Raw genomic sequence first — 26,072 nt, 5'->3', positions numbered from 1 at the left:
TGATAAAACCTGTTCCCATAATGCTATCAAAGGAAGCACAATTTTCCTACCACAAAAGCAAAGTGGCAAACAGAAATATTAGCAGTGGCATTTTATGCTATGACTCTGTTGAAACGCCTCCATCCCTTGGCCTTTTTTAGTACATAACGCCCACCTTAGAACTATTTTGCTCCTGCAATCTTTACCAGAATACACAGTTGTTCAGTTTCACTTTGGTCCAGGGTGGCACTCAAGTCACATGCACACCATACATGTTCCCCCTCCAAAGAACCCTATGAACTGCAGTTTGTTAAGGGTGCTGGGAATTGTAGCTCTGTGAGTGGAAAACTACAGTCCCCATGGTTCTTTGGACGAAGGCTATGTGCTTTGAATGTATGGCTTGCACTGTGAGAACAGAAGAGAATAAAACAGAGCATATGCAATGCTTCAATAAACGTGATCTTCCTCATAATGAAAAATATTGAATAAGCTCCCGTGTATAAAATGTGTGAAGTGCACAGGAGTAAAAAAAAAAAAAAAAATGTAGGTAACTAACTCTCTTGACCCACTTGAAGAAAACAACCCAAAAAGTTACCATATGGTAATACCCTTATGAGGAGGAGTAACTAGAGCAGAGCAAAGTAGTGAGCAAGCTTTGGGGTTCTTCAGAGCTCTGGATGTTGAGCAAAACAAGGGGGGAGGGGAGGGAAAGAAGACAAAATGTTGGAGCCTCGAAGTCCACAATTTGGGTCTTAAAATGGAGTGCAGGAGGTGTTGGGAAGATTATACACTCCTCATACAACAGATTTCAGGTTGCACCTTAAAAGTTACTGTGACCAAAAAAACCACGAAACCCACCCGCAATGACAGTCCCTCCCTCCGCAAGTAGGGAAATCAGCTCTTATTGCTTCTGTGTCCCAGCAGCCTTTGCTGCAACCTGAAATCTGTTCTGCACCTACAGAGTCTAATCTAATTAAGTCCGCCTAATGCCTCCTGCACTCCAATTTAAGGCTCTTACAAACTACAGACTAGTATTTCTCGCCATCCACCCCCAACCTCCCGCTGCTGCCTTATGTTTTGCTTAACACCCAGACTGAAGAAGAGCCCTGGGGACCTCGAAAGCTTGCTTAATTGTTGCTTTGTAATATTTTAGTTGGTCCAGAAATAAAGATATGTCTCTGACGGCACGTGATGCAGAAGGAAGGCGGTTGTTTCTGAATAGCTTTTTTAACGAGGCGCATCTAACCTCGTTTGCTTTTATTGACGTGCGCGCAGCCCGGGAATTACAGTATACAGTATAGTGAGGTCAGGTGGTCAGCTTTTTGGCTCTTCCTTTGTAATCTCAGAAGTTAAAAGGGCATCACAGAGGAACGTGGTATGGGAAACAACGACACAACACCCATCCCGGAAACAAGACCAGAAAAAGTGCTCCAGACATCATGATAACTTTAAAAAGTTGAAGGGAGGGCAAGAGGCATAGCTTTGGCCAAGCCATGCCGGCATCACCCGCTGTCTTTCTTAAAAACCCCACAGTTTTAGGGCTGGGACGTTGCCCTCGACCCTAAAGGCGCCCTTCCTTACCCCTCCCCCGATTGATCGTCTGGGACCAGACACTGTCCGCCCGTCGAGACTCTCCCGAGGGCGGCCCCTTCCCACTGCCCGTTAGCTCGGCCGTCCGTCCGTCTAGGGGGGGGGGCTTTAGGGGGGTGGCGGCCGGGCGGAGCCTGGCGTTGGGGCCGGGCATGGACTGGCCGAGGGGCGAGGGGAGCTGGAGGCTGCGGCGGGCTGTTTTAGCGCTCGTCTGGGCGAGGGGGAGAGAGCTGGCTGGCTGTGCGGACCCGAGATGCTGTGTGGCGGTCAGTGGAGGAAAACGCTTTAAAACTGAGGCAGCGATGAATTAAAACGCGGGGGGCGGGGGGGCGCGCGTTGTAGGGCAAATGTGGGGATACAGGGGAGAGATCCTCCAGGCGCTTAAGGCAAGCCTCTGCGGAGGGCTAAATGCCCTCGACATGTTTTTAAACTAAGCTTAAAATAAATACGCTGCTGTGTTGAGGGTTTGTATGTGTGGGGCAGAAGAGTTGGAGTGTGATATTTTTAGGGGGCTGAGAATCTGTGTAAGGAGTGTGGGGTATCATGTATGGGGAAAATGTGCTACGAGGCTGGTGGGCTATGTATCCACTGTCCAGAAGTGGAATATGGGCAATGGGTTGTTGGAGGGTCTTTGGGGAGACATCTTGGGTGGAGTGGAGCAAGGGACTGCGAGATCCGGTGGTACTGAGGTGTTGTGCTGGGTCAAAGTGTGGGGCAGTGGCTGAAAAGGCAAAAGTGACTCTTCCAGGGGCGGAAGGAGCTGATGCTGATGGTGAGGGGCAAGGGGCAGGGGAGCCTACGGCCCTCCAGATGTTGTTGTGCAGGACTCCGACTCATTGATCCTGGACAGCGTAGTCAATGGTCAGGAATGATGGGAGTCATAGTCCCAGCAACAACTGGAAGGGTACAGGCTCCCCACTCCTGGACTGGTAGGAGACTAGCATTTGTGGAAGAGGGGATTTGATTACTGAAGGGGGATTTGTTTGTTTGTTTGTTTGATTTTAAAAGCTTTTATATATATATATATATATATATATATATATATATATATATATATAAAAATAATGGATCCAGGGTTCTGGAGGTTCAAGGGGTTTGGCTGAGATGGGCTCTGGGCCTGAGAGGGTGGCTCTCTGTAGCAGTCTCTGGCATGCTGAGGGAGGGACTGTTTCAACAGTGTACATTCCTGGCTCAGGAGTCGGCAGGGACCGGAGAGGTTTCGGTGGCTTTCTTTCCCTGTCTCACCTCCAGTGCAAACTTTCCCCGAAGCTTCTTTCCGATATATGCAGTGCCCAGCTTGGCCTGGCAGCCTTCCTTTTCCCTTTCGGAATATAGAGTTTCCATTTCGCAGCCACATGGGGAAAGCTGGCTCCATCGCAATCAGATATATTGAAAACTGTGGCTAGAAGTATTCGTACGCCTTCCCTCCCTCCTCCCATCCCTGGCCACATCTACCCGTTGGGCATTCTAGCTTATTTGGACAGGAGCAGAGACTTTGGTATCTGGAGTGGCAACTGCCTGTTAGCCCCTCCCTCCCTGGGCAAACTCTCCTCTCCTGTTTGGTATTAGCTTTCAGGATGCAGAGCAGATGGTTTAAGCCTAAGTACTCCTGCCTAGCTGGTTTGGATGGTTATTTCAGGGTTGTGCTGCAAGCTGTGCCTCTTGGGCATTCCCCAGGTTATAGCTAAATTTGCCTAAATTGCTTCACCTTATGTACTCTCTGCACAGTGGTGGTCTGTGCCCATTGGAGCTGCAAGGGCAGAAAGCAGGGAGCCCAACAGCTGACGGAGTCAGAGTCAGTGAGATTCAGAGCCAACTAATTCGAGTTTTGCCCCCTTCCTCCTCGCCTCCTTACAAGGCATAGGTGCAAACTCCCTTGGGCCCCAAAATTCCCCATGAAGGGAAATTTTGGTGCCAGGGCCGGGCATGCTGCATGGCAGCCATAGCCCTGGGTACCCACGGTCGTGGGGCCAAGTTGGCACTTGTGTTACAAGGGCAACACTGAGACATAAGGTGGAGGAAGCTGACAGGCAAGGCCAACTCATGGCGGTTCTCAACCTGTGGGTCCCCAGATGTTGTTGGACTACAACTCCCATCATCCCTGAGCTCTGGCCTTGCTAGCTAGGGGTGACGGGAGTTGTAGTTCAACAACATCTGGGGACCCACAGGTTGAGAAAGGCTGGAAGGCAAGGCTGGTTGGGCTGCCTGGCTGATGTCAGATTCATAGCTCTCAACTTTCAGATTTGAAAATAAGGGATCAGCAGCCTTGAAAATAAGGGATCAGCAGCCTCACCTGTCCCGGGGACAGTCTAACAATCCGGGATAGCAGCGGGAAGCAGCGGGAAACGGTGCTGGAATAAGGGAATTTCCCACAAAGGTTGACAGCTATGGTCAGATTGAGGTTGGTGGGGCAGTGTTCCAGTCACTAAAATGGGCCAGCCGTCGATGAAACTCCATTGAACAACTTGCCACAGGTAACTAAGAATTACCGTACTTGCAGGCAAATGGGTGAGGGGTGGATCCTCCGCCTCCCTCCACCACTTGAGTTCTGTGCTAACCACAGAGGAAGGAAAGCCCCTTCCTCCCTGAGAAGCCTGCAAACCAAGCAGGCTGGTGGAGGAGAGGCGGATATGGAAAAAATCTGTTCTTCCTTTGCCGGTTCACTCAGTAGCCTACTTGAAGAGTCTAAGGAACCTGTATCTGCATGCTGGCAGCAGAAGGTGGGGGCTTCCTTTCCTCTACAGCCAGCATGGAAACAGAAGCTGGTAACTTTTGTGGGCTTATTTCCAAGGCTGTGCTATATCGTTGACCCCCAGATTCCCCTTCTGTCAAATTGAGCTAGCTTTTTTCTCACTAAATTCATTATAATTTCTGCACTCTAACAGAAAGGGTTCCCATGTATGCTTACTCAGCATTAAGTTTCGCTGAGTTTGGTGGGTGTTTACTTATTTGAAGGTCAGTGTGCAAAGGATTGCAACCTTATAGTTGGGGCTGATGAGAGTTGGAGACAACAACATCTGGAGGGCCGTATGTTCCTCACCTCTGTCCTAGCCCCTCAGCATTAGCTCAGCCCAATCCCTTAGCTTTGCATGTAACTGCTAGACCCCAGTGCGACTGTTTCCATATGCATCATATCCTACACCTCCTGTGCAGATTCCGAGGCCCCTAAATAGATAGCACTCCTCAGTGCTCCTCAGCTTTCTTGCCCTGCGCATACATCCTGTTAACACAAGTCCCAACATAGGAATGACACTTTACAAATCAAAGGAAGAAACTCTTATGTGAGCTCCTCATGGGTAGAGAACATATTTAGCTTTGCTCTGACCCTTTTGAAAAATTTTCTCTTCTAATGTAGAACTGATGGCAAGTTTTTTTTAAAACAAAAAAACAAAATTGAAAAGCCACTGTTTTCTTTGGTGGCATTTCTTTTGCCTGCAATGATCTTTTGAATTGGGGGCAGCAGTGGGATAAATGTGTCCCTCTCCTCTCTTCTGAATATAACATGACCTTATCCGTTGCACAACCTTGGGGGGAAAGAGATTGGTAAAATGGTACTTTTTTTTACTGGGTCACATTTGTTAATAAGCATATGCAAGGATTTTGATGGTCATGTGACATTGTTCTTCAGAGCTTGTGGATTGGACCACGTAGGGGCAGGCTGACAGCAGCTGCTCCATGAGTAGTTAGTAGAGCGCTACATAATGAGCCGGTCTCTGCTTTGTGTTTGGAGCATGAAAGGGTCTGTAACATGATGCTCCGACTTCTAAGGCTGGAGAATGGGGTGGGAAGGAGGGAGGGAGGGAAGAGAGTATTGGGGGCTTGTAAGCTGTGTGTGATTTGCTCATTGTGCCCGCTGGAAAGAGAAAAATCTCATCGGCCTTCCTCTGGCACGAATCCAGGAGTTTTTGCGCTCTCCTGTGCCAGGCGCAGGAAAGAAGAGAGGCTGTACAAATTGCTGCTTTCTAGTCCTGATCCTAAATTTGGTGGCTCCGTGTGCATTTGCCTTAAGTTGTTCTAGGTTATGTCTTGGAGCTGGTAAAGACTACAAGAAATGAACTGCACGGAAACAGAGGAACGTGATATGCACTGCACATGTGGGAACATGCACACACGAACCTAGTTGTTAGCATGAAATAAATGTGAAGCGGCAGGCGTCCCTCCCCTCCTGTTCTCTGATTAGCTGGTAAGACTGTTTGGCTGTGACGCTGGCCAGGATTTTTTTGGGGAGTTGGAATGATAGTGAGAAGGGCAGGCAGCAGGAATCAACTTGAAACCGCTAGTGGTTTTACTCTTTCAGGATGTGTGAGCCAGCCTCATCTGCCATTTTCCTACATGGACAAGCTTCTCTGGTGGTTTGTCCTTTGGTTCGGAAGTCTGGCTGTTGTTGACCGGGTTTGCGTTTGTTCGGTATGTCTTTCTGCCTTTCTGCCTGCCAAGGCATATGGTGTGGGATACAGAGCAGGGGAGGTGGTGCTGTGCAGCTCACTTTTCTCTGGCACAGTTTGAAACATAATGTTGCCTAGAGGGAAGAGTGTCCCTGCCCTGATCTTCGAACGATAAATTTGAGGAGGGAAAAAAACCAAACTCCATTCAGCCGCTGTTAAATTAATTGCTTGCGTTTGTAACTTGGACACCAAAGCTGGCTGTTTGGGTGGAGAACTCCACTGTGGAGCAGAGGAATTTAGAGCGAAAATCACTGTAATGAGGGAGTCCTCCAGCAATGAATTGCAGAATAGAAAAGTAGAGAAGTACGAACTTTCCCTGTGGCTCTTGAGTTGTGCATGTAGAGAGGGTCTCGGCTGATTTTAGCAAGGGGGATCTGTATTTTCCTCTTACACCACCTACTGTGTATTTATCCTTCAGTGCTCCTTAATTTTGCATTTGCACAAGGAATCCAGAGCAATATGGAGAGTGGGGACTGAGAACTTCTGAGAACCTACCCTATAGCCTGGTTGGTTGTTGTGACTGAAACTCATCATGTGCTACACATGCCAGAAACTGCACTGATTTTTCATTTAATCTACTGGTCTCACAATTTTTCTGTTGTTTCAGGAGGAAGTTGATGACAGGAGAGCAGAGCTCACTTTCAAGACCTGAGGCAGGTAAGGTACATGAAGAGAGAGTCCCCTCAGATACCACAGCAAAATTTGCAGAATTACTGTCATTTGGCTTCTGTGTTCCTAGGATGTGCTGGAGGTTGAAATGATGTGCTGTTCTTTATATGATTCACTTAAGGCCACTCTTCTTCTCCCCATAATGCAAGCTAGTTTAGTTTAATGTGCAGTCTTTTGCTTACTCTGGTACATCTATGAATATATCAAAGTGCAGCAGATTTGGTTGGCAAGGAATGGCCAAGGAATCACATTCTGAACAGCCTCCTTTTTTTGTCTTTCTCATTTATCTTCCCACCCCCCTTCTTTGGACCCCTTGCATTCTTTGAGGGACTGACACTTGGAAAGGGGATGGTTTGTGCTTATGATAGCTTTTGGAGAATTTGCAACTCCCCCTCCCCCCCAAACCCCCCACACCAAATGACTTAGATATTTAAAACAACCATCTCTCAGGATATTGCTCACCAATACCCTCTTTAGGAAACTGACCCTGTGTGTATTTGGAAACTTGGACCTTATTTTGGCTTAGTCTTGCATATAGAATGAAAAGATTTACTAGCTTACTAAATAAAATTGGGTAGTCCATGTTTTCATTGTGCATCCACACGGCACTCAATGCGCCCCATTCTTGTCACTGCACCTGGTTGCTATGCTACTGCAGTCCTAAGGCCTTTCCCTTTAATTTCTGTTCTCCTCTGGTGCCAACAGAGGATAGCTTAGCCTGCCCACTTAACTTGGCAAAACTTTTCTGACACTGGTTGTCTTTGTGGCAAGAGAGAGAAAAGAACTGGGTTGCCTGCTTTGACTTCCAGAGGGGGAGTTAATTATGTAGCAAGTTACAAAAGGGCCCTCCCCACCCTTTCCCCTTTTTGTGAAGGCTACTAAGAGACTGACACAAAAGCACTCATTAAACCAGATGACCTTCCAATCTTGGGCTTGCAGTTCCTGCTCAAGGCAGCTCGGAGCAGTGATGATAAATGCAGTGAAATTGACATTAATCTGTATTCAGAGCATTTGCAGATATGGACAGCCTTGGGGCTGTCTTTGCCATGTGTTATTGCCCTGCGTAGTAATAGTATTATACTTTATCTGTGCATGAAAGGCTTGTCACATGTCTTGAGGTCAACAAGGGCAGTTCTAATGCCTCCTCAGATGGGAGGTGGACAGAAAGAGGCACCAGGGTCTTAGGAAATGGCCATGTTTATAGTAGATTTTTTTTTTTTTTGGTTCTTTAGATCTTTCACATGACAGTCAGACCCAGGCCACTTGGCCTCATGGAAACTCATTCTCTGTTGTGTCGTCCCACAAAACTGTGGTGCATGCATGGACTGATGGACATCCTCCCTCATCAAATAGCTGAGAAATTTGTTATTAGTCACGTTTGTGCTTTTCATCACTTAAGTGCTTAATTTTCAAAATTGGAGATGCTAGAATTCATACATCCTTGAAACACAATATTCTTTGCTCTGGAAACTCTTTACATGGGTCCATAGCTGGTTGCAGTTTCTCCATCTGAAGGGAAAGGAGCTTGGAAGCTGCAGAAAGGCACTCCCTTTATTGTTACTACTTCACACATTTGAGGATTGAGCTCTGATTTTGAAACAAGTTCTGGGGCTTTCCTTTTGCATCCCTTTGGGTGTGATTACCGAAAGTACTTACAAAGTTCTTTGCTTGCTTTGTTTAATCTCTATATTCTGAAACGCAAAATTAACACCTGCAGCTTGGTGAGACCTCGCCTCTCTTCACAAGACTGCAGCTGCCCTCTGATTTCGAATGAAGCCTGCAAACATTTCTCTGATAAAAACAGGGACATCCTATTCAATAATAATAATAATAATAATAATAATAATAATAATAATAATAATAATAATAATTTAAACGCATATCTGACTGGGTTGCCCAAGCCACTCTGGGTGGCTTCCAACATATACTGTATATACTCAAGTATAAGCCGACCTTTTCAGCACATTTTTTATGCTGAAAAAGCCCTCCTCGGCTTTTACTCGAGTGAGGGTCCTTTCGGGCTGCTCCTTCCTCCTCCGCCGCCTTTGCCGCTGTTGGCGGCAGAGGAGGAGGTAGGAGCAGCCCCAAAGCAGCCCTTCTGGGCTGCTTGTTCTTCCTCTGCCGCTGCCACCAGCCTCTGCCTCTGGGCAGCACCCTAGGTAGACAGGGGGGAAGAGAGAAGCCCCCTCTGCGCACACACACACACACTCCGGCCCACCAGGAAGTGTGTTGTGTGGTGAACCAGCTTATACTTTAGTCAATAAGTTTTCCCAGTTTTTTGTGGTAAAATTAGGTGCATTTAAAAACTTCCCCATGCAGGGCTGCCTTCAGATGTCTTCCAAAGGTTGTATAGTTACTTATCTCTTTGGCACGTGGGTTGCATAACTCCATACCCTCCAACATTTCACCGATGAAAATAGGGACATCCTAAGGAAAAGTGGAGCATTCTGGGATCAAATCAGAAAGTGGAACGGCTTCTGTAAATCCAGGACTATCTCTGGAAAATAGGGACACTTGGAGGGTCTGGCAAACCTGTGGCCCTCCATTTGATGTTATACTACAGTTTCCATCATCCCTACCCATTGGCCATATTGGGTGGGGCTAATGGGAATTGGAGTCCAGCAGCAGCTGAAGGGCCACATGCTCGCCGCACTAATGTAAAGCTGCTGGGTTCCATCTGGCAATCATATTATTCAGGACTGGAAAATGACTGAAAGAATATGCAGGATATAATGTGCATGGAAGCAAGTCTCATATTTACATGGAAGTAAGTCTGATTTCAGGAGGGTTCACTTGTGAGTAGGTGTGCAAGAGGTTACAGCCCCATTAAATACAGCAGGATTTACTTTTGAATAAACATGCATAACAAGAACATCAACAACATCTTATTTATATGTTGTGCACCTGACCGGGTTGCCCCAGCCACTCTGGGCAGCTTCCAACAACTTAAAGCATCAGCAAATTAAAACATCAACGGCATGAATTTGGATGCGCCCAGGAAAGTGCTGTATGGCATTTCATTTACAAGTATGGATCTTTGTACTAGGAAGAAAGTCTCAAATGAGTTCATTGAGTCTCACTCCAAACTAGTCAGGTTGCCTAGTACTGCCGTCCAGTGGTGGAGGAACCTTCTCCGGCACCTGGGGCGGGGCATCCCGTATGGAGTGTGCATGTGCAATGACCGTACGGGCTGCCACACATGCACACGGGCTGCTGCTCCCGTGTGTGGCATATATGGGCAGCCGATCGTGCACGGAGGCGTACAGGCGACTGTGCGAGCAGCATCCCGTACGGACCGCGCATGTATGGCATCCAGTACGGACTGTGCATGCGCGGCAGCCCATATGGACTGTGTGCGCCCTCAGCCGCTCTACAGCTGGGGGGAGGCAGGGGTCACCCCCTCTGCCCCCCACTTCGTACGCTCCTGCTTTCGTCTTCATTTCCATTTTGCCATTTCACCTTATTTATACCAATCTCAGGGTTTCACATATGCTTCCTCGTCCTGGAACTGCAAGCTTGGGTTGCAGATTTTGTTTTCATAATGAATACTGAATTTGTACAGTTTCACTTATTTATGAATTATGAAGTAGCCAGGTTTGTTGTTGTTGCTGTTTAGTCATTTAGTCGTATCCGACTCTTCGTGACCCCATGGACACGCCAGGCACTTCTGTCTTCCACTGCCTCCCGTAGTTTGGTCAAACTCATGTTCATAGCTTCAAGAACACTGTCCAACCATCTCATCCTCTGTCGTCCCCTTCTCCTTGTGCCCTCAATCTTTCCCAACATCAGGGTCTTTTAGCTTCTGCTAAAAGACACCACCAGAAGAATTGTGTTTGATATCTAGATAAATGGGTGTACAACTGAAATGGCAATAGGGAGAAAGTTTGTACCTTGTTACTGATAATTTTGCTTATAAAATGACTCTGAACCTGAGTACTAAAGACCTCCCAATCATAAAATTTGATGTGGAATAAAAGAGCTTCTTGCACAATTTTCAGTAGTGGATCATGCAAATTTTTTCAGTCACAATGCACTTTTACAGAGGGGGTGAATGAAGGGGAAAGGTCATATAGGTCAGTGGTAGCAAGCATGCACTTTTCATGCAAAAGGTTCCAGGGTTCAGTCCCTGACGTCAGTGTAGACAATGCTGAACCAGATGAACTAATGGTCTGACTCAGTGTAAAGCAGCTCTCTGTGTTCCTTTGTTTCATGCAAGGCAGGAACAGCCATAATTTCTTTTGATAGTTGTTCTAAATGGCTAAGATTCCAAGCTGCGGGGAGGAATTTTTGGTAGAAATGAAAGGTGATGTGAAATGGGATTTTGCCTTTCCTTTGAGTGCTGGGTTCCAGTTTACATGGCAGCTCAAGTGCTCATCAATACTGCATCCGAAAATGGTGCAAATTAGGGGCAGGGAACTTTTTCCAGCCCAAAAGCCACATTCCCTTCTAGGCAGCCTCCTGGTGGCCTCATGCCACTGGTGAGTAGGGCCAGGAGCAAAAATGGGCAGAGCAACAAATGCCTATTTAACTTTTGTTCAGTAGTCCTGAACACACAGCCAGCCATACGTTTTTCTCTGGTCTGCATCCAGGCAAGCAAGTGATGCATTCTGGCCAGGCAAAAAACCCTAGCCTGGGGTTCGCTACCCCTGGTGTAAATAAATGAGAATGAGAATCATTTCAGTTTCCTTCACTTTCTGATTGATTCCTCCTGCCTTCCTTGGGCCAAGAGGCCTCAAATAAAGGCAGACTTGATTATGGTAGCAATATGTACTTACATGAGTCCACAAACACAGCACGATCGGGCTGTTTGACTCAAAGGGAGTACTCACTAATGTTCATGTGATTGTGTTACAAATTTATAATCTATAGTAAAAACGCAGCAAGGCAGAATACAATAATGTATATAATAATGAAATCAACAAAAATATCCATAATTAAAACACCCATGAAACATCAATAAATACTGGTTGGTTAAAAGGAGAGGGGAGGGGGATTCATGTTGTTAGAAGCCTGCCTAAACAAAAAAGTTTTCAAAAAGTGTCTGAAGAGAGAGATGGTTCCTGCCCAACTTCTACACGAGAGCCAGTGTGGTGCTGTGGTTAAGAGCGGTAGTCTCGTAATCTGGGGAACCGGGTTCGCGTCTCCGCTCCTCCACATGCAGCTGCTGGGTGACCTTGGGCTAGTCACACTTCCTTGAAGTCTCTCAGCCCCACTCACCTCACAGAGTGTTTGTTGTGGGGGAGGAAGGGAAAGGAGAATGTTAGCCGCTTTGAGACTCCTGAAGGGGAGTGAAAGGCGGGATATCAAATCCAAACTCTTCTTCTTCTTCTTCTATTGCCAGGGAGTTCCACAGGGCAGTGCATGCCACACTAGGATTCAAGTAAAAGGCTCGAATCCTAGTGAAGGCCAACTGAACCTCAAGGATATGGGGAACCACCAGAAGTGCCCCGTTAGATGATCTCAGTGATCGCGGTGGAGCAAAAGGAATCTGATAGTTCTTAAGGTGCTTTAGTGACCTGGAAGAGTTATCGCTTGGTGTAAGTCATTTAGGATACCAATTTGTCACCCTATTTTGAATGGAGATCTTGCACTACTATAGTTTTATGGATTTGCTGGAGGTGCCTTGCAAGCTGCTCTCCAGGTGCCAGAGGCCTCCTTGTGTGGGTGGGCCCTGCATGTCAATAGAGTTTCTGCAAACAGAATAACTCGTGGATCAGGTTAATTGTGGTTTCCTCCCCAATTTGAATAGATTGCGATCGGGAGGTGGCCACACCCCTTGGTGGGACGCAGGCTGCACAGATGGCTCCGTAGAAAGATAACTGACCGAACAAACAGGAGAGCTTGATTTCAAGGGAGGAATTAACAGGAGCTGTTCCGTGGAATGGCACAGCAGAGAAAGGTTGATCCCTTGTTCCAGGATGCATCCTGCTTGGGGTGGGGCCCATGTACCTGGTGTGAGCGGCCATGTGCCTGATCTACATGCAAAAGAACATCCACAAGGCGCAACTCATTTTCCCCCTGGCCTTGGGGACTGCCCCCACTGCGCTTCCTGTTAAATCAGTTTCTGTTGCTTCCTATGGAATGCCTTTGCATTAGGCGGTTTGATGGTTAGTCACCGTGTTCTGTCACACTCGGCAACATATCAGCTGTGTCACTGGAGCCTGCCTCTTAGGTTACTGTGTCTGGGGAAAGTAGTCTGCTGGAACTAATTATTCCCTTATGTGTGGGAAGGGGATGGGGGGCCCAGTGGGCGAGGGCCTCTTCCCTTTGAATTCTAAATCTTGCTCAACATGTGTCACGAGCAACATAGATTTGCAAGCTCTCGTTTATGGTGCAACGGGACATTTCATGTGTTCTTGTTGCTGTTACTCTGCCCCAGGGGATTCTGGGAGTGGTGGGCGGCTGTGCTCGTGAGAAGTCCCATTCTCTCCCACCCTCCACCCGCCCGGGCTAGTAGCATGCTTGGCAACGCTCCTTACTTGAGCCCTTGTTGTTGTTTTTTTGTCTCTGCTAGGAAGGGAAGAATTTTGAGCTGGCGCCTTATCTTTGCAGCTTGGTCAGTTCCCCATGACCCTGGAGCAAAGGACAGCCTCCCACACTTGAGGTTAGCAATTTTCTCTGCTACACTTGAAAATTGCAAGGGTTGGAAGCCGCAGCCAGACTCCCCTCTGCCTCACCCTAAATGGCACTGATGCTGTGCAATTCTCAATGGTTGAGTTTGCCCCCCCCTCCCCACGGCAGAGAGGATCTCATTCTGACTTGCTAGGTTGGGAGGCCTGCCTGGGTGTAGAGCAGCATTCAGTCTCTCGTGTCTGCAACAAGGACATCCATCAACACAGGCAGTGAGCACAGGGGGCAGACTGGAGCTGGGGCACAGAGTTCAAGCATGCAATCTGTCTCAGATGGATGACAGAGATAAGGAGCACAAGAATCAGGGGGCAGCAGGGACAGGTGCGGCAGCAAGCAAAAGCTTGGTTTCTGCAAAGGCAAATTTGTAAAGAGAGCATTTGCCCAAATGAGCAGACTGGGCAGTGAAAGAACAAGGGCTGCAATCCGGAGAAAGCTTGATGAGCTTGCTGGAAGTAATGGGGCTTTGATGGGCATCCGTAAGCGCTGGGTCTGCAGGAACTGGCCTATCCTGTTGCCCCAGAAGTGAAAACTGTGGAGTGCTTTGCTGACCAGTAAAAGGCTATTTTGAAATCCACAGATCAGCTACTTGTCCTCCCCTGAAATATCATGACAGTCTTTCAGAATGGTTCCCTGACAGCTGAGCTCCTGTGCAGTCTGTTTCAAGATGGCGCCAGCCTAGCCCTGCCCACTCAGAATACTTTGTAGCACAGGCTGGGTACACATTGCTTATTCCAACCCAACCCAGGGAGTCCTGGGAATGGTAGTTTGTTAAGGGTGCTGGGAATTGTAGTTCTGTAGGGGGGTAAAGTACAGTTTCCAGGATTCTTTTGTTTTTGAGAGGGTGGAGAATGTTCTTTAAATATATGGTATGTAGGCAGCCACAGTATCATCGAGGAGTCCCACCTGACGTCTTGGCCCTTGTGCAATCATGCTATGCAAATCTATGCATCTACACATGCAGACACATTGAAGAATTGTCTAGTGGAAATTCTGTAATATGTTTCAGCTGATGGATGTCTGTTTTCTGCCCACAAATTCTGAGGTTTTCCATTGAGGAATTTTAAACACTCAAACAAGCCCCTGGCCTTGGGAGGCACTTCTCTGTTCTGACAGATGTTTGGGTGATAACCAGTAAGTTAGTTTGTTTCTCAGGATGTTGACCTTCATCTGTGGAGGGAGGACGGTGACGTCTCCCTTCCTCCCAATGGAGAATACAAAGAAATAGTACAGGAACGGGGGAGGGATAGGACTTCACATTAGGAGATTAACAGGAACAAAACGCAGAACTTTTGGGTTTCCATAACAAACACCATTAGCATCTGACTGCACTGGGTGATAGTGTTAGTCCTATTCAGGGAATACCCACTGAAGTTAATAGACAGGACTAATACAGGTTTATTAATTTCAGTGGGTCTACTCTGAGTAAGAGTTAACAGGCTACAATCTTCTATACTTGCATAGTTCTTTGTTGTTTAGGCAAACCTATCCAGACATGTAGAAGTTATATACGTTTTATTTCTTTTTAGCTACTGTTGCTTTTTAACAATTTCTTGAATGTTTTGGATTATTTGTTTCTAGCTGTATTTATTGATGGTTCTCATATTTCTTGCAAACTGTTTTTAGAGTTTTTATTACAATCAAGTGCTACATAAATTTGGTGAAATCAAAATAAATGTGGAGGGCTGAGATTTGGGTACCTGGGAGAGAGCGTCTTTTGAGATAAACAGGTCAGCTGTGAAAGGAAACAATAGCATTTAAGAAAGATGCAAGAGGTTGCTGTTGGCACTGTGCTCGCTTTGTGAAGGGAGGGCTCATTATCTCCTCCCTCCTTCCTCAGCGGTGAACAGTGTTTTTTATTGCCTTACATCCATCCAGATATAGAATGTCTCCCCCCACCCCCACCCCCATCCACCGGTTATCTGCTTGGTGTCCTTTGGGGTCTGTTAACCAAAAGAATCTCTGTGATGTGCATCTTACACCCTTTGTTTGTTTGTGGAAAATGCTGCCACTTTCCCCTTTAAGTGAAGTTTGTTTTCCTCCAAGTCTGGCAGCTATTTTAGTGCAAGCTGAAACATGCACGTGGTCTGCGCAAAACTCCAGATGGAGCCAGACATGGCCCCACTCTCTCATCTCCTGGGCAGGAACAGGCTTAACTGCTTTCCTGCTCTCTCATCAGCTAAGGGTTCATCGATGAGGCAGTTTTGCTTAGTCTGTGGCCTGCACCTGTGGTCTTCCTTTAAGCCTCCTTTTTGCATGTGGGGGGTGGGGAGCAGATAAGGAACTGAAAGGCTCTCCCTGAGCACAGATAACTGAATCTTTAAAGAGCTGAGAAGCTCCTTTGCCTAAACACATTTGGCAGGATGTGCTTCCCTAGTGCCAGGGGAATCCAGTGCTGGGCACCACAGCTCCTGGTTGGCACTGGCAAGAGCACAACTTTCTTTTTGCTCCTCCTCCTCCTTCTGTGAGTAATCAATGATCAGCCTGCTGTGGATGGATGGATAGATGGTTGGTTGGTTGCATAAGAGCTTGGATAGGAACAAAGTTTAGCACTGTGCCAGTTTTAGCTGGTGCTGATGAGAATTTACTTTGCATTTTGAGCATGGATGGAATGCTAGCCTCATGAACACCCCAGTCGAAGCCACTGTTGCTTCCCATTGTGACTCTAGTGGGCAAATCCCACTGAGCCAGCTATTGTTCCTCCATTACCAGGTCAGGCAGGACATGTCCTGATCCTCTGGAGGAAGTCTTTGTTAATGCAAGGGCAACAAACCCAGGCAGCCCCCCCCTTCATTTTAGTTTCCTAGTCATAGGCGCTGCTGCAAAATGAAAGCACTTGCCATTGAAGTTCCCTACCCTTTTGTTTCAAGTAGTTTGCTCTGCAGCAAAGTGTGCGATTTTTAAAGGCTGCAGGTTTGATAGGAACATGGTCCAGTCCGTTGCTCAAATGTAAAAGAGTTACGCACTTCAATGCAAGAAGGGAAGTGTTCTCGTAACTCCCTCCCTCCCCACATTATAACTGCAGTAGGGCTGGTGCCAAGCATTGTCTACCCCAGGTGAGAACTCTATTTGAGCCCTTCCAGCTCTATGGTACCCAACTAGTGGGATGGTAAATGTAGGGAAGAGAAAAGGTTGCATATGGAACCTTTCCAACAAAAGAACAGCCAGACCCAAATCTGAGGTGCACATCTGTCAAAGGTTCCCAAAAGCTCACAGCGTTTGCAATCAGGTGAGATGTATGTGCTATACTTTATGCTGTGTCTGTGCAAAGTGTGGCTGGTTTTGAGTCCAGAGGCAACTTGCATGCATTTGAATGAGAAACAGAATTTGCCTCTGGGCTGAAAACCAGCCACACTTCACACCGACATGGCTTATTATTATTATTTTTTAAAAAAACATTCTATTCATTAAAAACCCAAGTGGTTTACAACAGTCAAACATAAAACCATGCAGTAAAAACCATATATGTATATATTAAAAAACCCAGAGATCAACTGTTACAGAAGGATATTTTCTCACTAAGAATATTATCTTAGAATAGAGAATAAGCATGGAGGCATAGAAAGGTTTTCAACAGGCATTTGAAGGTTGGAACATAAGGCGCCTCCTTGGACCTCTGTTCCACAGGACTGAACCAATGAAACTAAAGGCTGTTTCTTGTTGCTGAGAAATGGGCTTTCCAGCTTGGGGGATGACCAACGACATTCCTGTATAGATGATCTCATTGATCAAGCTGGGATATAAGGGTTCAGGTGGTTCCCTAAGGCACCCTGGACCTAAGATGTTCTGGGCGTTATAAATTAAATTTATAAATTAGCTTGGTAGTGGATGAGCAGCCAGTACAGTTGTTCTATAAATGATGTCACATGTCAGGTGTCCCCATAGGAGTCTGGCCACTACATTCTGCATTCTGCACCAGCTGGAGCTTCCGAACCAGCCAAAGGGCAGCCTCACATTGAGCACATTTCAGTAATGCAGCCTTGAGGTGACCAATGCCTGGGCTACAGTGGTTAGGTATGGTGGACATTCCCCAAGGAGCAGGATCCGCTCGTGATAGTTGAATGCTTTCTCCATAGAGGTTTGTCAAGCCCCCTACACTGCATTCATTTTGGCATCTCCCAAGATCTGGCTTGCTTTTCCAGAAGGCTTTTGTCTTTTTTGTGTACTCTTATTGTTTTTACCCCGTTGCTGTGGGAAACTGATTAGGTGGCATTGTTATTTTTCACTACTTCTGAGTACAGTGGTACCTCTGGATGCGAACGGGGCTCCGGAACGGATCCCCGTTCGCATCCTGAAGCGAATGCAACCCACACCCGCAGGTTGTGATTCACCACTTCTGCGCATGTGCGTGATGTCATTTTGAGCGTCTGTGCATGCGCAAGCGGCGAAACCTGGAAGTAACACACTCCGTTACTTCTGAGTCGCAGCACTTGATTTCCATTCTCATCCTGGGGCAAAGTTCTCAACCTGAGGTACTACTTCCGGGTTAGCGGAGTTTGTAACCTGAAGCGTTTGTAACCCTAGGTACCACTATACAAACAAATTTTTTTTAGAAGCCCCATTGGCGAAAGCACGCCTTGGGTTACAACCTGTTTTGGTTTACAAACGGACCTCCGGAACGGATTATGGTTGTAAACCAAGGTACCACTGTATGGTCTGTGTAAGACCTTCTAGTGAAAGGAATGGAAAAGGATTTGGATGAAATGACCTTTAAGTCCCTTTCCTCCAGCATTTTGATTCTTTAAGATCAGCAAGGTGACTGTAGGCATGTGTCACAGTGAGGGGCGGTGATCTTTGGAATTGTCATTTGGAGGAGCTAGTGTACTTCAGGGAAGTTTAGTGGAGAACAAATAGATCTGTTTCTGAGCATGAACAGGGCCCACGTGCTGCAAGAACAAACATGGTTTTCATGTCTCTTAACTCTTTAAATCCTCAAACAGAACTAGAAACTTTATGCAGAGAATTGCATAGTTCTATCCAAGTGGCAAGCTAACCGTTAGCATACCAGGCAAGGAGCTAGGAGTCAATAGATTTTGCTTCCTTGTGAGTATCTTTGCTAGCCTGGTTTTCCATGGAGAGGATAGTCCTCTCCGTGAGTGTTTCTGGGCATATATTGAAGCAGTCATGCCATTTGTTTATATCCCACCTTTTCCTCCAAGGAGCTCAATGTGCTTTGAAGTTTTAATGTGCACAGACCTCTTTTTCACAACTGCTTTTTTGTGCATCCCTGAAACCCAGGTTTTCAGGCAGTTTTTGGGTCCCGTGATTTGGCTGGCTGTTTTGATTTTAGACCAAGTTTGAGAGGATTTGCATCGCAGCCTCTCCCACTTGTGGGTTGGAGAGACAGATTATGTCTGGTTATTATTTTGCTCACTGTTTCCACCTGATCTTGAGTCAAGCAGGAAGGTAGACCACACTTTTAAACATATCTGGGATGAGTTCCTTCTCCTGTCAATTCCTTTCATCTCCAGTCAAATCCCTTTGTATATTGTATAGTCCCCAGCAAAATAAACAGTCTTCACTGTCAGAATGCTTTGACTTTTCTCAAGGTAGGGGGGTCTTGGAGATGGGAAACCAATGTCTGGGCTGTACCACTTCAGGTGGCCAAAGATTGGGGGTGGGCAAGGTAGGCAAATCAATTCATTTGTTTGCTTGCAAAATTCAATCCTACCTTCCCACCAAATGGTGTTTAAGGTGTTTAATGACAACAATACAATAATAATAATAATAAAACAGAACAGCAATAAAATGCAAAGACTACGCTTTCACAAGTTCCTGGAACAGACCAGAGGGCTTCTCCTGAACGTCTTAAAACCCCAGCTGTTTAGTATGGGAGACTGAAAGGTCTTGCATTAAAAATAAATAAAACCCTTCACATAAAATCCATAATGTCAGGGGGAAAGCTAGATTAGAACCTTTTCTGTGACATCCTTTTTTCTACCTAAAGGCGTATGTGTGTAGAAGAAAAATTAAAGTAAGCCTTTCCCCACCCAGTCTACAATGGTCCAGTCCAGACACAGGTTCATCACTGAAGTGAATAATAATAATAATAATAATAATAATAATAATAATAATAATAATTTTATTGTTTATACCCTACCCATCTGGCTGGGTTTCTACTAGAGCTCAATGGGTAGGCCTTATTTCCTAGAGACATTCCTTTCTTCCCACTAGGTGGTATGAAAATCATGGGACTGCTTTCTTTTGTCTACATTATTCTGCAGACTAATAGCTTTTCAGGAGGTGAAGTTGTTATTCACAGTAGCCCCAGATGTGTTTTGTCAGGCATGAAAGGCTGGAATGAATGAATGAATGAATGAGAGAATGAACAAATGAATGAAAAAACAAACACCCCCTATACTTGCATGTATTTAAAGTATCCAAAATGGAGGAATTAATGATAATGATTGGCTATTTAGAATAATGAACAATGTTAAAACGGTGTATTAAAAACGTGTTTATTGGAGAAATTTGCACTAATGTGCTGATGAATTTTCATGATTTAAAAAAAATAATAATAATCTCAAATCGATGTAAAATAAGGAGAACTGTATTTAAGATTAGAAAAACAAGAAACTGAGAGCACCAAAAGTGACAGATCTTTCCATCCTTCCCCACGGAATGGGCATAGGCTGATCCATCCAAGCAGCCCTCATGCAGCAAGGGATGGCTTGCTAACAATCTTGGAATATTGTAATGATAGCAGCAAAGCAGATAGCAAGCTGTTTTCCTTTAGTTTTCTGGCTGGGGGGCACAAGAAGCAATGGGTTCAAATGGCAAGACTTTCGGTTTGGGTCAGATGTTACAGAAACATTCTAGCCCTAGGAATGGTTGTTTGGCAAGGCTCATTGGGGCTCAGCCTGAGGAACTGCAGTGTCAGGACTCATCCTGGGAAGCCACAAAATTGTAATTAAGCTGGTGCCTCTGAAGATGTGGAAAGTGCATTTTCCTTACTCCTGTAAGTAGCCATAACTCACCACCACACGTGTGGGATTATGAAGAAGATTTTCAAGAGGATGTGGCTTCCATGGGCCTAAGGTCTAACACGCCTCTTTAGAAATGACCACCAGGCGTTGGTCATTTGGGCTCATTGTGGTCGCTCAAAAGCAGAGCAGATAATCATGTGGCAGATGTGGTCGCTCGCAAATCCCATGCCAGTCTAGGCGATTTGATTAGGCGACTATGATGACCAATACTGTCCTGACTTTTCTGTGGCCATAAGATACTTGACTATTAAAGCAAAGCTAGGAACTCACCACATCCGCTCTTTAGATTGTTCTGGAAGACTTGTCGCAAAACACTGCTCAACCCTAGAAGTAAGGGCTTGTCCATGCTTCTGCTTATCCTGTGATTTCTGGACATAGGTCTGAGAAGTTTTTCTTTTGCCCCACCTCTTTCCAAAGGAAAACCCACAGTTCACTGCTTAATTGGAGCACATATCAATCAAAAAATCTAGCAGACCTGTGCTTAGAAATCAAACACAGGACAAGTGTGGATGAGCCCTAAATCCCACTGTTTTCAGTAGGGCCAACTCCCAGAAAAATGTGCATAAGATTGCAGCTACAGTGTTCTTTTATTCTGGGCTAAACTCCCTCATTTTGGTTCTCGTGGTCATTAACATACACACACACCCCTTAGCTCGCTTTGCTCTAGACCAGGTATGTCCCTCTACCTGTTGGTGGCCTCTCATCAGCTTCAACCCATATGGCCAATGATCAGGGATTAGGGGGCTGTAGTCCAACAATATCTGAATGGGGCATCAGGTCCCCAACTCCTGCTCTGGTCCATTTTGGGGGTGCATTCTCAAGATCTCAAGAAGGATTACTTATGTCTTGACGCTTTTAACCACATGTTTATCCCCACAGTACAGTTGATGCATGTTTAGTGTGTGGCCAAAGATTCCTCCACTGCCCAGCTCACAAACTTAATTTGCATCGTGCTTTTTCTATTATTATTTCTGATCAATTAACCAGAAATGTTGTCTTTGTCACTGATGTGGATCAGCATCTCCTCGACAGCATTCTTTGAATGCTCTGTGATTGAGGGAGGGTGTTCTGTTGTGTCCTCTGAGTTGCAATTATTAATGGTTGGTTGTCCTTTATAAATCTAGCAGCCTCCTCTGTATGCATTGCAAGGGACTATGGGGCAGACACAGCACTCTCGTAAAGGTCTGCAGCGCTACTAGGTGCAGACCGTGCATTTTCTCATCATGCACAGCCTCCTCAGCTCCAACACCCTCCAGCTGTACCTGGAGAAGGGAGATGACTTTACAACTGTGTCGCTTCCAGTGACTTGCAGGAGCATTTTCAAGAGTTCCTGGCTGGGAGCCACAAGCCTTGGACACTGTTTCCCAGAGGGTTATTGTGACTGGTCAGAGGAGTCCCAACAATGCCTAGCCAGTGAATAAGTAACCTGTCTTGAAACTTTGATTTGTAGCCATGTTAGTTTGTGGCATAAAAAAAATAAAATGGAGAGAGCTGTTAAGCTTTAAAAGACAAACACATTTATGATGCGCTTTTGTGGACTAAATTACACTTTGTCCGATTCATTAACTGTTTTCCTCATTTAACACGCACATACACATGCACACAGTCTGGGTATGGCTAGAAATTATTGGGTCTGAGGAGGCCCTGAGAAGTGTCTCTGCAGGGCCATGCAGGAGTGTATACTTCATTGACTATGTGCATCACACAGTTAAAGCTGCAGCCCTCTGCACATTTACCAGGGGGCAAATGTCACTGATTTCATGGGGGCTTACTTCTGAGTAAGGATACATTAGATCAGGCTGCATGTCTTAGTTTGCACATTTGGGGGGAATGGAGCAACAGGAATAATTACATCTTCAGCTAACTCTGGGTTTTGATGTCACAGAAGAGAAATTAGTAATGCTGAAGTAATTTTAGGAGATGCATGGAAAGCAAATATGACAGTATTACTCAATAGTCATGGGGACGCTGTTATGGTTTATCAAGGGAAAAGAGTGCACCAGCTAAAATTAATTTCTGGCTTTCCTATTGTAAGACTTGTCATGTGTCTTTTTACTTCTGTTTTCTGTCATAAGGAACCTGCTGGAAACAGATCTAGGTATCTGCTGGATTTTACATTTCCAAAAAGCGGGAATCGGCCATTGTGTGTTTCTTCATACCAAAATCCTGAAGTTTGACCCAAAACCAGCACAGCACCTAGCTGTTCCCCTGCTCTATTTTAAGACCAATTCAGATTTATGGCTTTACCATTAGACCATATTTTTCTCCCTTCACCTGCACCATCTCCTTTGTCTGACATCCTGCCTGAGGAATTCTGGACCACTCAAAAACTTGCTTGCTATCTTGTTCCATTTGGGCTGGTCCTAGGTTTAGTAGTACTGCATTATCTTCTAAGGTTCTTCTGTAGCCATAGGTGGTTTCTTACTGTCTGATGATCATTAAGCTAGTCTTAATCTAAAAATCCATGTAGGAAGTATCTCAAGCCACACCTCCCTGGAGGATTCTGGCTGAGTCTGAAAGGATCAGTTTGTGCACTTTGAATTGGGCCAGAGAAAGAGAAAGGTGATACTTTGAAGCTGGTTGGTAAAGGTTGCTGTGAAGTTTCTGGCTGGTAGAAACAAGTTTTTAGAATCTTGGGAGTGCTGGGTTGTTGCTCTTCTGGAGTTAGCACTGCCTATGTGTGCTTGCTTTCCATCTGCTCAACCTGTATATTTCTAAACATCTTGTCCAAAAGGCCCCTTGATTAGAGACAGACAGACAGACAGACTTTCCAATGGCTCTGCAGGAAATCTGTGACAGAGCTTTCAATGGGTGCCTGAATTTCCTGCATCTCAAGCCAGTGCAATGGGTTAGGTTTATACATGAGAGCAAAGTGACTCACCCTTTGGGGAGGAATTTCCCCTCTGGGAGAAACAGAAGAATTACACTGGATGTCAGTAGGCCTAAGGAGCAGCCTTTGGTGTTGGATGTTTAGGGCTTGCTAAGTTGAGAGATGTTGCGGTCTAGGACTCTAAACCTTTCTGTCTGCCTGGCAAAAGTTGCAACAACTTGGATCCGGATTTGTGCAAACAAATAAAAAATGTTCCACCTCCTCCCGCCCCATCTGGTGATGTGATGCCTGCCAAGAGGACTTGCTTCCTCGTCTCTGTTTTCTTTAAGAAAATCCCCAGCTGACAACATGAAGCAAAGGAATGCACTTTCTTAGAGGCAGAGAGTCTTATAGTGGACCCTTTCTCTGCTCTAGATCTGCCGGGGTGGGGCTGGGGCTTGGTGCTGCTCTCTACCTGTGTCACTCATCATTCCCAGTTAACCTTGGTGGGTTTTAGATGGATGAAGTAGAGAGATGGGTGCCTTTCTGTTGCAGGCAGAGGCCTCTACAGAACAAGCCAAACTGGTGCACGTGAAAGGGAGGACCACTGAGCAATGTCTTAAGATGTGGCTGTGGTTGGTGCTCAGGGTGCTTTGCCAGTTTTCCTTGCAGGTGATACCTGGCCTCAGAAAGCCCAGTGATGGTGGGGACTCAAGTGCCATGGAGGACCTGCTGATGTTGAAGCAGAGGACTATGATTGTGTGCACACTTCTCCATGTGACACAGTGCACTGGTAGGACTCTGTGCGCTGAAGGTAGATTGGAATCCATTTGCTGGTTTGCAGTAGACTGGCAAGGGTTTCTGGCTCCTATTTCCTACGGGGGCAAGGCCCATATTTCAGTGGCAGTTGACCTGCTTTGGATACAGAAGGTCCCAGGTTATTATTTTGGTTACAGACCAGTTCCAGCCCACATACAATATCAAAGAAGTCCTAAAACATGATAGGGATACATTTGAATTTGCAATTAGGTATAATATATATAAATTAAAACTTAGTCACTAACATATAGCCTAAAATTATCATTTAAGACCTTAATCATTATGATAGCACAGCTATCCCCGGCATCTCCAGGTAGGGCTGGGGGAGACCCTTGTGTGAAATGCTGCCCATCAATGTAGACAATACTGAGTTAAACTTACCCATGGCTTGACTCAGTATAAGGCAGCATCCAGTGTTCCTGTGCACTTCTCTGCAGCTAGGCTGACGTGGCTTTTTGCAGTGATATTTGGGGGGAAAGGCTGCAGCTCTGTGGGAGAGCATCTGCCTGGCAGGTAGAAGGTATCCGGTTCAATCCCTGGTGCCTCCAGATAGGGCTAAGAGCATGCCTCTTGAAACCCCAGAAAGCTGCTGCCAGTCAGAATAGACAATATTGAGCTAGAGAGACCAATGGTCTCAGTATAAATCAGCTTCCTCTGTTCTTCCTAATAGACAACAAAAGGCTTCTTTTTCCTCACCCAAATTAAGCTTTCAAGGACCCCTGTTCTGCAGTAACTGGCCTGCCAGCCCAGCACTCTAACCACTACTCCACACTGCCCTGCAGGCCTTCTTCCTGGCCTGTTAAGTTCTGCTCTGGAAAATGCAACACGAGTCCTATCCATGGCATAAAACAGTCTTGCCTGATATTGGAGGGGATGTCTTCCATTGTGGTGTCTGAGGTGTGTGTTGGGTGTCTCCTGCACTGTCCTGGGGTAGCACTGCCACTTGATGGGGCAGGGTGGGGCGAGGTCAGTGGAAGCACCGCGTTGGCAGTGGTGGCACACCTGCCACCACCCTGCCTTGCCCCCTTCTGGTCCTCCTGAGCAAGTGGCGGTGCCATGACAGAGAGACTAGCCCACCTCATGCCACAGATGGCAGCTTGAAGGACTGTCACGTAGCCCCCTTTCTTTCGTTGTCCTTCTCTGTATTGTGTAGTGCAAGGAATTTGGAAAGAAGGAAGGGTGAAGAAGAACAGCCTGGGTCTCAGGGAGAGGCAGCCTGGGAATCCACCTTGTGCATGGTAGATTCTTGGCCCCAAAGCCTCCTCTCGCCTCCCATGGGCTCTGAGCAAGTCTCTGCAGAGGCTCCTTAATTCCAAGCCTCCCCCGTGTTTTCCAGTTGGGAAAACAGCCTTGGCTTTGTTCGTTTGCTTTGCCCAGATTTGTTTAATGAAGGGGCTGTAGCTTCAGCTCCAAAGTTTGCAGAGCTTCTCTTAACAAAGGATGTCATCTTTTTAAGCCTGAGTGAAATTGCCTGCCCCCGCCCCCGGTGGTTGGCCACTTCCCTTTGCGACTGTGCAAGGACTGTAACTGCTTATAAATGGCTCTTCCTAAATATGCCTGGATAGAAGAAGAAGAGGAGTTTGGATTTGATATCCCGCCTTTCACTCCCCTTCAGGAGTCTCAAAGCGGCTAACATTCTCCTTTCCCTTCCTCCCCGACAACAAACACTCTGTGAGGTGAGTGGGGCTGAGAGACTTCAGAGAAGTGTGACTGGCCCAAGGTCACTCAGCAGCTGCATGTGGAGGAGCGGAGATGTGAACCCGGTTCCCCAGATTACGAGACTACCGCTCTTAACCACTACACCACACTGGCTCTCTGTTGCTCAGTTGGTTAGAGCATGGTGCTGTTAAGGCCAACGTTGCAGGTTCGATCCCCATATGGGACCGCAGGACTAGATGATGCTCAGGGTCCCTTTCTGCATTTCTGTAATTCTAAAGCAGCCTTTCTAAGCCTTGGTTCCCCAGATATTTTTGAACTACATCTCCCATAATCCCTGACCACTGGTCCTGCTAGTTAGGAATGATGGGAGTTGTAGTCCAACAACACCTGGGGGCCAAAGTTTGAGAAACACTGGTTTATATTTTGTGTGAACTATCTAAAGGTTTTGATGACGATGAAGCAGTATATAAATACTGATAGGTAAGTAAG

The 26,072-nt window shown here is 46.2% G+C and overlaps 1 protein-coding gene across 8 annotated transcripts in view; it reads left to right on the top strand.

The window, feature by feature from the left end:
• Positions 1-1,420: 1,420 nt before the first annotated feature.
• LZTS2 (leucine zipper tumor suppressor 2) overlaps positions 1,421-26,072 on the top strand; it is a 68,491-nt gene continuing 43,839 nt past the window's right edge. The window contains exons 1-3 of one of the 8 annotated variants that reach the window (XM_083615326.1): positions 1,702-1,835; positions 6,622-6,671; positions 13,198-13,287. The gene's annotated coding sequence lies outside the window, so the exon portion shown is untranslated. Of the gene's footprint in view, positions 1,836-5,494; positions 5,753-5,786; positions 5,977-6,180; positions 6,318-6,621; positions 6,672-13,197; positions 13,288-23,553; positions 23,899-26,072 lie in introns of those variants that run through there. The other 7 variants (XM_083615325.1, XM_083615329.1, XM_083615324.1 and 4 more) reach the window with 7 other exon arrangements.

The sequence above is a fragment of the Podarcis filfolensis genome (genome assembly GCF_964270895.1).
Source record: "Podarcis filfolensis genome assembly, chromosome: 5".
In the NCBI taxonomy this organism is placed as follows: Eukaryota; Metazoa; Chordata; class Lepidosauria; order Squamata; family Lacertidae; genus Podarcis; species Podarcis filfolensis.
This window is presented reverse-complemented; position numbering and strand designations above follow the sequence as displayed.